Raw genomic sequence first — 19125 nt, forward strand, 5'->3', positions numbered from 1 at the left:
CTCCATCTGGGTACGCATCCGCCAGCACCTGGTAAATGGATGGAATGTACGCAGAGGACGGACAGAACACTGTGTCCGTATCCATCTGTGTCTGTAATGTTACTGTCAGTCAGCGTTACTTTTATCACCATCATTTATTTTGAAAAATCTTCACACTCCACACACATTATTCCACCGCTGCGTACCTGCTGCACTGAACTGGGAATGTCACACAGCCGTAAGTGGTATCGGTGCATTTGTATTGGATTACTTTTACGAGTACAAATACGAGTACACACTGTGTATCAGAGCCGATGCCCAACACTCGTATCAGAATCAGTGCATCCCTAATATATATATATATATATACATATATATATATATATATATATATATATATATATATATACATATATATATAAGCAAATACGCTGTTACTTCAGCATTGTAGTCTTACAATTTAAATGGCACCACATTGTTTTTCAATTTACAGTTGTTTTTTCTAAAAACAATAGAGATGCATCATTTCTACATACAAATCTGGTTTTGTTCCCATACTCTTCCTGTAAAAACTACAGCTATATTTGATTCAATCATTAACACAAAAAAATTTTCAAATAAACAACTTTGCATTGTATTGTCACTTACAGTTTTTTTAGGTTGCAATTTTAAAACGTTTGGTGTGAATTCTACAGTCATTACAGTGTAGTTCCATAACAGCCAACACAGTGGACGCTTATGCATCATCCCACACACTGACATTCATCCCATTACTGTAACTTTGCTGTTCTAGATAAACCTGATCTGCACTAACATGTTAGAGAGAAAATCAATTGCTTGTTATTGTTATTAGACTATAATTAACAGTTTTTTTTTCCCCCCATATTATCTCCATGAAGTGAGTAATGACTAAAATGTGAGACAACATCAGATTAGCTGCATTAAAAATGTTTATATTTCATAGTTTTCACACAGTATATTAGTAAATATGTTTATTTGCTTCAAAAATTAAACACATGGTGTCCAGCTGAGTGGACATTTTTGCAACTTCATGAAAAATAGGTTCATAAAAACGTTTTCAGTTGCTTTTTTTGTTCTTTTAATGCTTAGAGGAATACAAACACTCTAGAAAAAAAAAATCTTGATTAAGGCTCACATAATTCATGCATGAAAGGGTTAAATCTGATCTGCTGTGTAGGAAATAAAGGAAGAGAAGCAGCAACAATCTACAATTAACGTGTTTTATAATAGTAATAGTGCTCCTGATATAGCCTACTGCTGACACTGTGCTTCTAAATAGTCATTTCCCTTCAGGATTAACACACTTTCTAGTGATATATTTGCATAATAATGCAGTTTTCCTAAAGTTAGAAGCAGAGTTGTAGCACTGGTCTGCCATTTTTTTTTTTAATATAAATTATCTCCTGCAGAGATTAAATGCACTAAATCATAGTTTAATAATCTGAATTGGAAAACAAATGACCAAAGTGCTGGTTAGCTTATATGTTTTTAATGTACAGTTGTGGAAAAAATTATTAGACCACCCCTTTGTTTTCTTCAGTTTCTTATTCAGTTTAATGCCTGGTACAACTGCTGTGCACTTTAGAAATAAAAAAGTAAGTTATTTATAGGTAACTTGTTTTTTTTTTTTTTGTTTTTTTTTGGGGGGGGGGGGGGGGGGTAATCAGTATTTTAATATTTTTATCAGTGATTTATATTATTTACTAAATGCTGCTGACAATCGGGACCTGAGTACAATGTTTCATTTCTGTGTATTTTATATGCTGAAATGACAAATACATTTGAATCTGAACTAAAGGTACATTTGTTTGGACAAATATAACAATAACAACAAAAATAGCTCATAAGAGTTTAATTTCAAAGCTGATATCTATCCATTTTCCATGTTTTTCTTGATAATAACCAAAATCACTTCAGTTCTTACATCAATATCTATGGCATTGTAGTGACAAAAACAGTGCTTTTAGGCATTCCATGTTTTCTTTTCTGTCTGTTTTAGTCACATGACACACACAGGAGTTAGTACTTGATTGCATAACCATTGTTTTTGATGACTTTTGATGGTCTAATAATTGTTTCCTCGACTGTATATGATAAAGTGTTACTAGCGTATTCTACATCCTCTGATCCAGTTCATTCCTTTACTTTCTTTCATTTTCAGTTGAATAACCTCTCAGCTGGCATGTCTGTTTCTGCACATGAAATTTGACACCATGGCAACGTGGCCCTATTGTTTACCTGTTGCTAGGAAACCCACTTAAATGCTGATTCTATGATCCTGGGCATAGCAACATGATTGTAAGGCTATATTTTTGCAAAATAACTAATATCTCCCAAAATATTGGTCCTATCAACTTCTTGTTTTCACGAGTCTGTTCCTTGACCAAAGATGCATAAGTATGCCAAACTGCAGCAGTCAGCTCTTTCCAGATTTTGTGTGATGCCCAAGACACATACACAGAGACAGAGTCCATTTCCCTGTAATACTATAGGATTACATATATATATTGGTTTACGTACATTTATACAAAAGATTTATAAATGTTCCACTTATAAGAACCTGTAAAGTGAATGTACTGTAATGTGCAGACAGTGTTTTGAAGTAGATCTGGTTGCTCTGAGATAAATATTCCTTTTAAGTACAAGACATTTTCTTATTAATTCTTAGAATTTCACATTTTGACCCATGACTATATCTTGGAAACTTCAACCAAGCAGCATTTTTACTTAATTTTTCTTTATCAGTGACTCAAAATTGGTTACCAGGGTTACTTTTCTTCTGAAAGAATTTTACTTGTAGACCAGAACTTGTAGACCTGAACAGTGATAAGCAAGGTATTAAATATAGATAAATATTACAGTTAATGCTAGGTTTACTACTCGGATTCTATATGAATAGTCCTTCACATGCATTTGGTCCCATGTTTAACCCATAAAGACCCAAACATCCACTGGTGACCAAAACCATCTACTGATCTAAAATGTTTAATATGTGTAAAACCACTAAACCCATCAATACATGTAAATAATTGGTGTAAAATGTACTTTGTCGTCTTTTCATGGTCATCAGATATGACCCTTTTGGACGTTCAGAGGCTCTGTAGTTACCATGGAAACACCGTCATCATCTAGAACTTTGATTCAGCAGTAAAACCCATGAAGTTGGATCAATGACAGCGGATGGAGACACTTGATTTATGTTCAATTAATGATAGATTTTGATGAAAAAGTCACTTTTTCTTGTTTTTTCTGTTTTGATAAAATAATGTTTGACTTTCCTCTGAGCTTTTATGAACATCTACAGGAATCTATGTCAATTAAATATAGGAAAATACATAATTTACATTGAAAAAACTCAAAATAAAGAGAATAATATTACAGTAACTGGTGATAAATCACTTAAGAAAGGTTAAATATAGAGATAAACTAACTGGGGAACTGCCACTAAAGTATTATTGGGTCTTTATGGGTTAAAACGGTTTTACATGCAAGTGGAAACTTCACACTGATTTATAGATAATTCCCAAGACATGCAAATATATTCACTGATAAACATGCAGTTCATTGATTTTTTTTTTTTTTTTTTTTTTTTTTTTTTTTTTACATTATTGGGGCTCTAATGGCAAAAAGGCAAGTTTCATTAATGCTACAACAACAAAAACTTAATATAGCTGCCACAAGCACAAAACACAGCAGGCATCAATACACAAAATGCATATAAAAAAAGTTAAAAGCTATATCATTAAAATAATAAATAAAGAAGCCAGTTGTTTTGCCCTTTATCAGGCTAGTGACTATTTTTGGTCACTTCCGCAAATATTAAATATGGGGCCAATCCTGTACCTCAGTGAGGTCAAGAAGCATGTTGGTGTTTATAACAATACACAGTGATTCGGAGAGATTTTATAGACATTTTAAAGCTGTAAATAGTGAATATGAGGGATTTTTGTCCATTTATGGACATTTAACAGTCATTTTCTTGCATGTGTTCACTTTTTAGTAAGTGATGCTCGGATATTTTATGACAAGAGGAGGGAGATTAACACACTAAGGTTGAATTTTTGAATCTGAGAGTATTTCAGTGAGTGCCCTATAAAGAGTTAAGATATAAACCCATGGGTCATTCCATGGCAATTTAACCAATGGTCCCCACATGACCCCTTCAGAAAATTCTGAAAAAATTCACACTTGTTCACCTACCAGATAAACGAACACACCCAAAATTTTAATGTCATATCTGTAGTAGTTTAGGAGATACAGCCCTTTGAAAATTAATGTTTTTGTTTTTTTATTTTGCAAATTTGCTTTTCAGCCAACTTTGAGGAGCTATATCTCCTTAGGTATTCAAGCCACACTGCTGAAACTTACTGTCTGGGGTGAAATCCCCCTGAAAAGACCATATTTTGCATCAAAATAATTGTAGGTGCCTTCATGTTTGGTCTTAGCTACATTTATGTCATTGACCTTGGTGAAACTGGGTCAACTGACCAGCTCCATCCAATTTCCGAGAAGTCTCTACTACAGGCATCAACCTGAGCCAGTTCTGGGAAATCTGAACCATCATGCAGTTCCACACCCTAGTTCAAATATCTCAAGTATTATCATAACTTGTGCAATAATCAATGCCATTCTACTGTTAAAAATGCCATTTACACCTACGTTTGTATACAATTTGAAGAAAATAATGTCATGCAGTAAAAAAAAAATATTAAAAATAGAACCAGTTCTATCCCAAAGCTAAAATTTTGTGTACAACATCTTGAAAACGTATATGAAGACATGGTAAAAATTTCAAAATTCTCATTAACTGGCCACATGGTAATTTGGGTGCTCAAATAAAGAGTATTTTTGTGAAAAATTGAAATCGACCCATTTTATTCATTGCCTCACAGCAACACTTTTCATTGAAATGTCGAAATGTTGCATCTTGACCATAAGAATTCATGCAAAAAAAAAAAAAAAAAGGTTTCTACATTCATCCATTATGGCACAGTGCAAGCCTGAAGAGAGAGGACATTTGGAAGAATTAGCATTTTCGCCTGATTTCAAGGCCTCATGGACCAAACATGAAGGCACCTGCAATTATTTTGATGCAAAATATGGTCATGGGGGTCATGTGGGGCACTTTCTGAAATCTGGTTGATTTGGGATGGAATGACCCCCATACGCTTTTAAGGCGCTAAAACAGTTTATTTTTGGGGGGGGGGCAAAGCAATTAAGACAAGATATGTGCCGATGTTAATGATCTAAGTGGTATACTGCTACTTTGGTGTCAGGGCTGACCTTTAACAGAACCAAATCTGTGGTCGTTGTCAGAGTGTTGACACCAGTTGTGAAATAACAGTGTTGAATGTCATGAAATACCAATTTGTCCAAGCAAAAACATTTTAGAGCAGCGACGGTAACGGAGCAGGCGGGCCTCCCCAACTATAATTAGTCACATAATTACGTTGCGATGTCAAGAAAACGGTTCACTGTGTAATCTTATGATGATGAGATAATGAAATTATAATCACAGGTAAACAAAGTGTGATTTCTTGTGATAACAGGATAATTAAGCTGTGATCTTAAGATAACAGGAGTAAAATTGAAATTGGTGGTTAGCCGCGCCGGAGCTTGTATACTTGTAAACATTGCTTCGTGATTTTTTTTCCATTCATGTCTCCGACGCCGGAAAAAAAGAATACGCGCTTCAGATATCAGAAGGAGGATAAAGTGTCACGAGAAGATCCAGATATTTAGCTTCATTTGCTATTCATCGTTTGTGTCTCATCATTTTCAAAACACTTAACACAGCTTGAACAAGACACGAGGCACAAAGCATATGTCACATCTAATAAAAATGTAGTGCGCATAAAATGTGCAATATGAAGATGGAAGTGAAGTCTGCAGGCGTTTATGGGTTTATGGTTTCAGTTTTTCTCTCTCTTTTTTTTTTTTTTTTTTTTTTTCCTAAGCCAAGGCCCCGTGCTGTGCATGCGTTACCACCCATGCAGTGTTTGTGCCATGATGACCACTGGCTGCTGTTAGATTCATGAGTTTAATCCCTGGAAGCGCTCCAAGCATCCACTTTGCTGCTGTCCTGTCCTCTCAACCAAACATCAAACTCTTGCCTATAGCGCAAAATGCAGTGAGCCAAAGGGATGTCTGCATTTGGCATCATGTTCTATCAGGAGATCAGCCCGAGATGAATAACCGCTGCCCTTGACTGCATCATTGCTACTCAATGAGCTTACATCGCCTCGGTATTTTGAGCAGTTTATTTAACAGCCTGCTGCCCCTAAACATATCCTAACAGTAAAAGCAATCTGCAAAAACAAACCTAGCCCCGTCATGTAAAAAAGAGCAAAAAAAAAAAAGGTTAAAATCTAATCAAACCTGTTAATACCTGTGATATCTGATCAGCATTTTATTTCCATCTTAACCCATAAAGACCCACTGCTACTTTTATGTCACTTCCCTAATGAGTTTTTCTCTTTATTGAACCTTTCTTAAGTGATTTATCACCATTTATCAGAATATTATCCTCTGTATTTTTCTGCTACAGATATTTGAAATTTCGCCCATTATAAGTAAACGAGAAAAAAAGATTTAAAAATTCATAAATTTTTTTTAACTTTGACGTACTTTTCCCAAGATGTAATCAGATCTATTCTGGGTCACTGGGAATCTATAAACCCAATTTGGTATTAATTTAACCAATAATTTTGCTGCTAGAGTGTTAAACAAAAAAACAAACAAACTGAACCAAAAACAATACCCCTTGCCTACCCTTTTGGGGGGCGGGGTAATAATTAATGGCCAGATATTGAAAGTTAAGTTCATCCTGAAAACAAAGGTGCAAAAGAATTAACAAAAAAGACAAGTTCTGACACTTTCATTGCAAAGAAAACATGGCGGCCTCTTATAATAGCAGTCTTAAAAGGGTTAAAATACACAACTAAAATAATTAGAGTATAACCTACATAAAATCCACAAAGATGTATTTTATTATGCATTTAACAACTGTCTTGAAAAGGATTTCTTGCTAGAAGACCTAGATATTCATCCTCGTGGACCATGTGTTACTTTACTGAAAAATGACATTTATGGGGCATGAAGTGAGACAGGGGATGTAGAAGGCGACCTCAGTACAGATCTGCACTCCTATTATATCCGACGGCTGAAACGCTTCAGGATTTGTGAGAGAAAAGAACTGTTCAAAGAATCAGATCTGAAATAGAAACAGATCTGGCCTCATTTGTTAGCAGTCCTCACAGCTTCTGTGTTTAGAAACATCCCTAATTCATTAATCTGTGCCTCCTCACCTTGTCTTACACAGTGTAAAAATGACAATAAAAGTTAGTTACGGTTGTACTGCTGGCTCAAACTGAACTAATCCAGTATCTGATATGATTCTCCAAGACCACAGATAATCCCTGAGTGTCAATTCTTATTATTTTTACTCTTCTCTCCATCATTAGACGAGCTTTTAGGTGTGTTATTTTTCACATTTAACCCTTAATAATGTACACGTAAGCATCGGCTATATGTGTAAACAACATGTACATGGAATACAGACCAAAAAAACAGCCAAAATTTCACAAGAATGCATCTATCTAGGGCAGGCGTCTCAAACTGGCAACCCGGGGATCAGTTGATATTTTGTGGCGTCCTCCTTGACATCAAAGTTTAGTGTTAGCGCTCACACATGCCACACTTTTATTATTTTATTTATTTTTATCACTTATGGGCTACCATAGATAGTTTTGTGACAGCTTCCGGCGACATTTGTTATCAACGGATGTCAAGATAGCCAACCGCGAAGGACCTGGGGAAGTATGAACGCTAGTCACTTAGTTGAAACATATTCACCGAGTGGACTGAAAAGATCGGCCAACAACCAGTTCCAGTCATGTCTCTCTCAAAATATGTCATGAAGAGATAGGTTGGCAACTTCAGGAAAAGTGGGAGATGGAATATTTTTTTGTCGATTGCAGGGGCACCCCTCCGTGTCTCAAATGCACAGAGAAAGTTGTGGTTTACAGGGTGGGAAAGCAAAATGTACAATATTTTGAGGCAGGGATGACCAATTAGTTTATTGAAAGTCATGAGAATTTAAATCTTTAAATCATATTTTACTGCATTTCTAACGGTCTTGTTGTCTACCTCAAGTTCAATTGCTATTTTTCTCATGGATTTGGTTGGATCCTTTAGGATTTTGGATTTGAGAGCTTTAATAAAAGCTTTGGTACGTTTTTTGTTGCTTCCTCCACTTCCAGACTTTCTCGTCATAGTTTTGCTCATAGTCATTCTCTTCTTTACATTATAAACAGTCTTTATGGACACTCCAACTATTTTTGAAATCTCCTTTGGTGTGACGAGTGCATTCAGCAAATCACACACTCTTTGACGTTTGCTTTCCTGATTACTCATATGGGCAAAAGTTTCTGAAAAGGTATGGATAATAGTGTTAGGTATGATTATGACATCAATATATGTTTGGTTTCAAAACAATTGACGTAGTGCCTGCTGAGAAAAAACAACTAAATGTTCATTGTAAATTTTGCTTCCCCACCCTGTATAAGGAATACAATGTCTGACATCATTACTTAACTAGACATGCTGAGGAGTACACAAAACACCAGGGAGATGACAGAAAGAACCAGGTCGCCAATCTTAAAAAATGTCTATTAAGGCAACAAGAGAATGAACACAATGAAGCAGCAGTCGAAGTTAGCTACGTGGTGAGTGAGATGATTGCTAGGACCGGAAAGCCATTCAAAGAAGTTCATCAAAAAGTGCGTGTTTCCGGCTGCGAGTAAAGTATAGAAACCCTTTTTTTATGGAATACTTAATGCAGCCCAGCCTGACCCAGACTCCCAGGTAGGTTGAGTTTGAGACCCCTGTTCTAGAGCACTGCCAAAGAGTTTTATTGAAGGTTAAAGCTAGCGTTGATCTGCATTTTTATTATCCTCAACAAATCCAAACATCTCTGTTATCTTAACAGTTCTTTTGCAGTATTTTCTTATGCATTTTAAGTATTTCCTTAATATTTTATTCCAGTGGTTCTCAACCTTTTTTGGTTCATGACCCCATTTTAACTCCCCAAATTTATGGCGACCCCAGGCATTCAAAACGGAGACATTTTTCTCTCTAAGATGTTTTAGTTGGGCCAGGCAGGTGAAGAAATCGTTCCATTCCTAATTCTGGTCCGGTTTTCTGACTGCGATTGTGTTGAAGCTAGGGATGTAACAATATGAAAATTTCATATCACGGTTATTGTGACCAAAATTATCACGGTTATCATTATTATCGCGGTATTGTTGAAATGTGCTCAAAATGTTCAAAAAGTACTTATTCGCACACTGAAATAGTTTTAACTAGTTGTATTTTGAAAAAAACTAATAAAGTAAACATGCACAATGTACTTTCTGTTGCAGAAACATTCAAGTAATAACATGTAAACAACAAACATACAAATGTGCATTACAGTAGGCACCTTATGGACACAAGAGATATCTGCACCAGGGGTGGGAACTGATAGGATTTGATCAATATCAGTGCCATTATCAGTTCTGCTTATCAATCCAATTCCTTATCAATTTTCCTATTGATTCCTGAGGTGTTCTTGAGTGTGAAAAAAAGTAATTGGACAGGTCATAGTGGAGTTTGTTTGAACATTTTCCAGATCAAATCATTCACAGTGTCACACATATACACTATTGTACACACACAAACAGAAAGTGAAACACAGTCATATTTTCCTGAACTGTTTAATGAACAAATGTAAATTGGTCGGACAGACCCGCAGTTGGACGGACCGGGTTCGTGCGGGAGCTGCTATCCCCGAATCTCTGGAGCTCTGTCGGTGCAGGTGCCTATCGCCATGTTTTCAGAGGCCAAACATTACAAACTGCGCACATACGCCTGGAGTGCCGCTGCTTCTTCAGGAAATGAACAGTACCGTGAGTTTTCTAGGTGCGGTAATCGAACACGGTTATCATAATAATTAGAATTTAAACAGCAATACTAACCGTCGGAAATTTTACCGCGGTTTATCATTATACCAGATATCGTTACATCCCTAGTTGAAGTGTAGTAACGTATGTAGTCACATGAGCGGGTCAATCAAGATATGGCCTCTCAGATATTACATCATGCATTTTGTTTGAACTGATTTTTAACAGGAAAAGTGTGTGGTGTTTTAATTATAATGAAATATATATTGAATCATTACAAAATATTTTTTTTATTAATTCTACACTGAACAAAAATATAAATGCATGACTTTTGTTTTTGCTCCCATTTTTCATGAGCTGAACGCAAAGATCTAAAACTTTTTCTATGTACACAAAAGGCCTATTTCTCTCAAATATTGTTCATAAATTTGTCTAAATCTGTGTTAGTGAGCACTTCTCCTTTGTCCTTTGCTGAGATAATCCATCCACCTCACAGGTGTGGCATATCAAGATGCTGATCAGACAGCAGGATTATTGCACAGGTGTGACTTAGGCTGGCCACAATAAAAGGCCACCCTAAAATGTGCAGTTTTACTGTATTGGGTGGTCCAGGGGGGTCAGAAAACCAGTCAGTATTTGGTGTGACCACCATTTTCCTCGCACAGTCTTCTTCATGAATTCTCTGAAACAGCTTTGGAGATGGCTTATGGCAGAGAAATGAACATTCAATTCACAGGCAAAAGCTCTGGTGGACATTCCTGAAGTCAGCATGCCAATTGCATATTCCCTCAAAACTTGTGACATCTGTGGTATTGTGCTGTGTGATAAAACTGCACATTTTAGAGTGGCCTTTTATTGTGGCCAACCTAAGGCACACCTGTGCAAAAATCATGCTGTCTAATCAGCATCTTGATATGCCACACCTGTGAGGTGGATGGATTATCTGAGCAAAGAAGAAGTGTTCACTAACACAAATTTAGACAGATTTGTGAACAATATTTGAGAGAAATAAACCTTGTGTGTACATAGAAAAAGTTTTAGATCTTTGAGTTCAGCTCATGAAAAATGGGAACAAAAACAAAAGTCGTGCATTTATATTTTTGTTCAGTATATATATATATATTTTTTTATCAGTTACTAGAAATTTCAGGCGACCCCATGGTTTTATGCCCATTGTGCAAATTCCATTGTTTTCTCTCTTCTCTCTTTGCAGTTTTTTCTATGAAAATTGACAAACTTTTACACATCCTGCCACTTTTACGTTTAAACCATCCTGTGTGGCACTTATCCTAAGTCAAACAGATCTACTGAATGCATGAATCCTGGAAAAGGTCACATACATAGTTTTAGTCTTAAAAGGCTCAGCATTTTCCAGAGATATCTACACACTGCAGTTAAAGGCAAATGTATGCAGTGTAAAGTAAACAGTGGATTTACTGGGATGGAATATTACAGATTTTGCACTCTAATTAATATTTCGGACTGTGTTTATATGCAGGACTAAGTTAAAGCTGCTAAATGTAGTATTTGGGCTTTCAGGTATTAATAAGTGTTTACAATAATGAGCTCTGATGTTCTGCCAAAGCCACCAATATATTAGATCATACAGATATGAAGTGAATATATTTAGACTGATGCATTCATGTGACCACTAGAGGGAGTAGTGAGTCACTCTGACGATCAAAATGAATGCCTCAGGGCCTTTGACCAAAGAATCAAAACATGACCAGATAGGATGAGAACCATTAAGAAACAACTTTTAGGGTCCAAAAAAGTGACAAAGTGATGAAAGCTAGTAGCACTGCTGTTTTTTTTCTCCACTTTACTCAGCTCTAAAGGAAAAGAATGGAGTTTGATGCTAAAATAGCAATGTTTCTTCTACATGTGTGAGTTTGAAGCTTATACAGTTATTATGGGATGTTATTATCTTTGCTAAGTTGCCATTTTTTGATCCATAACTGTCAGTTCTGATCTTGTTTGTTCGATTCCAAACAGATCTTTAGTTCAGCTACTGACAACACAAATTGTACAGAAAACAGAGGTGATTTGTGGTTTTACTGAGTGTTTTCTGTCTAAAAACACAGCTAAGATAACAGAGCTATAATATAAACTATCAGCTGATGCAGCATGTGAATATTATAAGACAGTGTTATTTTGAATGACTGTCAAAATAAGTGACCATGAGTTTTAGTCTGTAGAAACTTGATGCTACTATAATACAGATGTGTGTAAACAGTGAGCTTTATACTTCATTCAGTAAGTGATACATAATGTTCATTTATTGGTGGTTTTGGTAGTTCTAAGTATGTTTGAGTTTGGAACATCAATACAACATAGACCTTTAAAGCAGATTACAGTGATTACAGATAAAAGAACATGGTACCCAGGCTAAAATGGTTTTTCTTTTTTGTATCTGTAACTAATTTTTAATAACTGGCATAGTTATGCACAGTTTTTTGTTTTTTTATTACTATTATTATTTTTTTGTTTTTTTTTATTATTTATCTTCATGCATGTGCACTTTTTTCTTGCACTTTATTCTGTTGCTGCCTTGACAGTTGAATTTCCACATTGTGGGATCAATAAAGTCTAATCTAATCTAATCTAATCTAATCTAATCTAATGTAGTCTATTCTAATCTAATGTAATCTAATCTAGTCTAATTTTATCTAATCCAGTTTAATCTAATCTAGTTCAATTTAATCCAGTCTAATCTAATGTAATGTAATCTAATGTAATCTAATCCAACATAATCTAGTCTAATTTTATGTAATCCAGTTTAATCTAATCTAGTTCAATCTAATCTAGTCTAATCTAATCTAGTCTAATTTTATCTAATCCAGTTTAATCTAATCAAATTCAATCTAATTCAGTCTAATCTAGTCTAATCTCATCTAGTCCAATATAATATAATATAATCTAGTCTAGTCTAATTTTATCTAATCCAGTTTAATCTAATCTAGTTAATTCTAATCCAGTCCAATCTAATCTAATCTAATCTAATCTAATCTAATCTAATATAATCTAGTCTAATATAATCTAGTCTAGTCTAATTGTATCTAATCCAGTTTAATCTAATCTAGTTCAGTCTAATCCAGTCAAATCTAATCTAATCTAGTCTAATCTAATCTAGTCTAATCTAATCCAGTCTAGTGTAATGTAATCTAGTGTAATCCAATCTAATATAGTGTAATCTAGTCTAGTCTAATCTAATCTGATCTAATCTAATCTAGTCTAATCTGATCTAGTCTAATCTAAGTAGACGTAGCTATATCAGACTGCATTTGTTCCTCTGATCAGTTCTTTCTTGGCATTGATTATGTAACGGCATTTTTTAAAAAGAAGAAGCAAGAATAACACCAGCTTTTTCTTTTAAAATGTATTATCACCATCATCATCATCCTCATCCTCCATTTGGTGAATTGGCTTTAGAAATCAGAACCACTAATAGCATTTTGACCCTTCACCTGTCACTGTAAATTAAAGCCAATGTTACCAGTAATTACTCACATAAATGTAGACACAGGAAATGTTTTGCATGTGCACTGGGGCTTCAATCTGCTCAATTTATCACAACTTTAACTTGACTTTTTTTTTTTTTTTTTTTATCTTACAGCATTTGAAGGATGGGATTTACTCTTCCACACCAGTAACAGCACTTTCATAGGGAGGAAAAGCAAAGTTGTAGAAAGTAGAAACTGCTACTCATGACAAACTGTGGCAAACTTAAATTGCATCATCAGATCAGTGAAGAAGAAAACACCGCTCATGCTGAAAGACAATCTATCGCAAGTTTAGAGCAAAGACAAATCAAAGAACACATAAAACTCAGACAGATATGGAAATATTAAAAAACGTTAAGTATTAATCTTTTGCTCTGTAATGACCTGATTATATATGAAGTTGACTCATTTTATTATGTGTTTAATTTTACATTGGAGCATTAGAGCCGTGCCGTGGCAAAAACCCAAAAAAAGGAAATCAATAGGTCTCCTTTTAGACACATGGACTCCTATAAACAATCCCAGAAAAAAGATCAATACACTACAGGAAAGTGAACAAGGGAGCACAGAGGAGTCAGGCGCCCAAGCACCCGGTATCACAGATATCATAGTGTTTTGTTTTTTTTTTGGTTTTGTTTTGTTTTTTTAAGTATATCAGATATGTTGTTGTTCTGTGAGGAAAAGATAAGTTTTTATCAACATAGTTTTCCAACTCCCAAGAGAAATAAAAACACAGAAAATGTTTGGGCCTTTCAACTTAGAGGACTCTTAGGCATAAATATTCACTAAGTCGCAAAAATAATGCTGCTTCTACTGCATAATATTTAAATGGAACTTCGCCTAAAGTCGACCACATTGTGTTTGTCATTTCCAACAGATAAAAAAAAAAAACAACAACACGAGGAAGCTTTCAGCCAAACAGAAACTGGTAGTAAAAACCATCTACTGATCTAAACTGTTTAATATCTGTTAATCCACTAATCCTATCAATACATGTAAATAATTGGTTTGTCGTCTTTTCATGGTCATCAGATATGACCCATTTCACAGGTGTCAAACATGTGGCCCGGGGGCCAAAACTGGCCCGCCAAAGGTTCCAATCCGGCCCGCGGGATGAATTTGCAAAGTGCAAAAAAAAAAAATCATAATAACCAACAAATAATGACAACGCCAATTTTTTTCTCTTTGATTTAGTGCAAAAAGACATTAAATTATGAAAATATTTACATGAACAAACTATCCTTTAACAATAAAATGTGAATAACCTGAACAAATATGAACAACCTGAAATGTCTGAAGAAAATTAAGTACAATTTTAATAATATTCTGCCTGTTACTAAATGTTTTGTGCCTTTGTAGATCAGATCTGTAATACACATGTACATAAATATAAATGATAATTCGAGGCATAATATTGATAAAATTGTACTTACATTTCTTAACAAATTTAATTTTTTCAGGTTATTCACATCCTTTTTGTTTGGATAGTTTGTAAATGTAAATATTGTCATAACTGAATGTTATTTTTTGCACTAAAACAATTTGGAGTTGTCATTATTTATTGGTTATCATGCTATTATTTTACTGGTCCGGCCTGCTTTAGATTAAATTTAGCTGAATGTGGCCCCCGGAAGAAAATGAGTTTGACACCCCTGACCCTTTTGGACGTTCAGAGGCTCTGTAGTTACCATGGAAACACTGTCATCTTCTACAACATTGATTCACCTGTAAAATCCACAGAGTTGGATCAATGACAGTGGATGGAGACTTTTGATTTTATGTTTATTTATTGATATTTTTGCTGAAAAAGTCACTTTTTCCCCGTTTTTTTTTTTTTTTTTTCTGTTTTGTTTTCTAATATTTGAATTTACTGTTGAAAGGACTGATAACATAAACTGTAAATGTTATGGTTGGGTCCACAAGTCCATCTTCAATCCTATTTCTGAGTAATGACCCCAGAAAGGTCGTGTTGAGTGCTGGCCCTTTAAATGCAAATGAGCCACTTCATGCCCCACCCACTCCAGGTTCTTGTCCCGTTCAACCAACAACTGAACATTTTAGGTAATCGCCTCAAAGTTTGGACATATTTTCAGTATAGACTACAACCGCTGCCGCTGACAAACAATTATGTCGTAGTCGGAGAAATGTTCGTCGGAAGTCTTGACCTTATATGTGCAAATGTTGTAACATAACTAGTTATAAAACGTAACAAATTAAGTAGAAATCCACGATTTTTGCCAAAATGAATATAAAGCTAGCTTTGCAGCACCTGGAGGGTTCAAATTCAAACTTTTTGAACTATTAGGGTCCAAATAAATGAACCAAAGACTAATAAAAGTGGGTTTAGCAAAATATGAGCCCTGTAAGTTTTAATGAACATCTAAATGATCAATGTATTAAATATAGAAAAATACATGATTTACACTGAAAAAACTTAAAATAAACAGGATAACGTTACAATAAACATGATAAATGACTTAAGAAAGGCGAAATATGGAGAAAAATTCATTTGGGAACCAAGGTTATTATTGTTCATGAAAACTAAAATTGAAAAAAGATTTTTGTTAACTGAAATAAATAAAAACTATAATTAAAAGAAAAAATGATAACTAACTGAAACTGTATTGTGTGTCTGGTTTCGACCAACTTGATAAGTAAAGTATCATGAGATCAGTTTTGTTACAAGTTGGCGCTATATAAATAAAATTTGATTGATTGCTTACAAAAGTAACTAAAACATTTAGGATAAAATTCCCTTCGTTTTTGTTTTTGTCAATGTTGGATTGATACGAAATGAATTTGAATCTATTTTCTTTGACTACGATGGCGAGGAAGATAAAAGATTAAAAAAAAAAACTAGAAGTAAACTAAAACTAAACATTTAGAAAAAAACAAAAACTAATAAAAAACTAGCAAACCTGCTCTAAAAACTAATTAAAACGAACTGAATTTGAGAAGAAAAAGTCAAAACTAAATAATGCAAAACTAAAATAAAAAATCTCAAACTTGTATAACCCTGTTTGGAACTGCCACAGAAGTCCCACTGGGTCTGTATGGGTTAAGCTTGTTTACAGCACACATACAGTACGTCGTCAAATTATCTTTGGGGCAAATTTTTGTGTGAATCGGAGCTCTGTTTCAAGTAACTCACACTTAAAACAGCTGATGGTCACAAGTTTTTTCATTGCATGGTAGATTGTTTTCTTTAGTGCTTAGGGGCTTGACCTTAATATTGGTTTGACATGGCTATATGATGCACATTTCCTTTCACTGCTGACCAAGCGGCCTTCGGAGAAAAATAGAAAAAAAAAGAAAAAAAAAAGAACATTTGTCCTTCCAGGTTCTACTGAGGGTGGAAAAACACCAAGTAGAAATGCTTTTATTTGTGCAAACTGACAAGGTAGAAATCACAGCAGATGGAGACTTAAGGTAAGATCAACTAAAGTAAATCAAAACTTAAATTATGGAAAGTCCTTTTGGCTGTGTCACAGCTGAAAATGAGTTTGCAAAACACACACACCTACACACACACCACCTTTTCCAGTCAATGCAGAGCTAAAAATAAAGCCTGAGCGACTGTCAGAGGGCAACTCACACTAAAGATGTTTCTATGCTGCTCTAATGACTGTGAAACATGCAACATTATCTTTAGTACATGTAAAGGTATGTGAAAACTCTGGAAAGTGCAATTAAAGTTTCAAACAGAGTGTGCACCACCTCATTTACAGTTCTGCTGGAGCACTGTTCAGGTACAGTATGTGCCGTAGTAATGACTGCATCTCACCCATGGCATTTGTTTTCAGAAATAGTATGTGTTAAAGGTTGTTTATAGATGAACTAGATGTGATTAAAGCTGTATTCAAGTTATGTTTTTAAGAACACTGGCTTTGTGAATATTGCCTAAAGTTAGACTTTTTTTTTTTTGTTACTTCAGAGTGTAGAAAAGTATATACTTATTTCTAAAAAATGAAAAAGATGGATCCATAAATGCACCTTTGGGGATTTTGGAGTTTTATCAGCACAGTTTCACAAAAGATAAGATAAGATAAGATATAAAATAAGATAAGATAAGATAAGATAAGATAAGATAAGATAAGATAAGATAAGATAAGGAAAAATAAGATAACATAAGATAAAATAAAATAAGATAACACAAGGTATGATAAAATAAGATAAGATAAGAAAAAATAAGATAACTTAAGATAAAATCAAATAAGATAACATAAGGTATGATAAAATAAGATAAGACAAAATAAAATAAGATAACATAAGATAAGCAGACTGATTTCATGACATCGCGTTGTATGTCACACCAGTTCTTATAGCATTTGACATGCTATTCGTATGCATTTTCATCCTTTCGCGTGTTATTCAATGTCATTTGATCGCGTGTCACTTTATGTCAAGATCTCTAGTTTACATATTCATAACCACTAACCCTAACCCCAACCCTAAACCTAACCCTAACCCTAACCCTAACCCTAACCGCTAATCGCATGGTATTTGACACAGTGTGAACATACACATGGAAAGCTTATAATGCGTACAGATAACACGCGGCACGCCTATTAAAAGTGGCATGTATCATGTGTATATTTACGTCATTCATGATATCACGTTGAGATAAGTTAAGATAAGATAAGATAAGATAAGTAGACTGATCTCATGAAATCACATTGTACCGGTATGTCAGGCCAGTTCTTATGGCATTTGGCATGCTATACGTAAGCATTTTCATCCTTTTGCGTGTTATTCAACATCATTTAATCGCGTGTCAATTTACGCCAAGATCTCTGGTTTACATATTCGTAACCCCTAAACCTAATCACTAATCACATGGTATTTAACACAGCATGAACATACACAATTCATGGTATCAGCTAAGTAATGAAGTACAAAACACATCAACTAGAATGACAGTAACTGAAAATAACATTAGCATTAGCATATTGGCATTAGTATCGTCATGTAAAAACTTGCCATTGCTACTCGCCTGTAATTTTGTTCTAGTTTGTCTGTAAAGTATTTAATGAATTGTGTGAACATTAATGACCATGTGGAATGGCATAATATGAGAGGAGCCACATAAATACATGTAAGGATCTGTATTTTATGTTTATATCTTGAGTAATTAAAATGACAAAGAGTCAAAAAATTAGTCATTTTACATTTGGCCTTGTTGATTACACACAGTTAATAGTTTCAATCAAACGTAACCATAGTTACGTTAAAAAAAAACATATATTAAATTATTATTACTATTAACCCATAAAGACCCAGTGCTACTTCTGTGGCTGTTCCCAAATGATTTTTTTCTGTATTTCGACCCTTCTTAGCTGATTTATTACCATTTTTTAAAATGATATCATCCTCTGCATTTTGCTTTTTTTTTTTTTTTTTTGGTGTAAATCATGTATTTTCCTATATTTAATTCACAGATCACTTCAGTATTTATGAAAACTCAGAGTAAATTCAAAGTTAATTATATTAAAACTGAGACAAATGAAGTAAAAGTGACTTTTTCAGCAAAGATATTGCTAACTGAATGTAAAAAAAACCCATCTCCATCCACTGTCATTGATCCAACTCCATGGCTTTTACTAGTGAATCAGTGTTGTAGAAGATGACGTTGTTGCCATGGTAACTACTGAGCCTCTGAACGTCCAAATGGGTCATATCTG

The sequence above is a fragment of the Sphaeramia orbicularis genome, chromosome 20, assembly GCF_902148855.1.
Source record: "Sphaeramia orbicularis chromosome 20, fSphaOr1.1, whole genome shotgun sequence".
NCBI lineage: Eukaryota > Metazoa > Chordata > Actinopteri > Kurtiformes > Apogonidae > Sphaeramia > Sphaeramia orbicularis.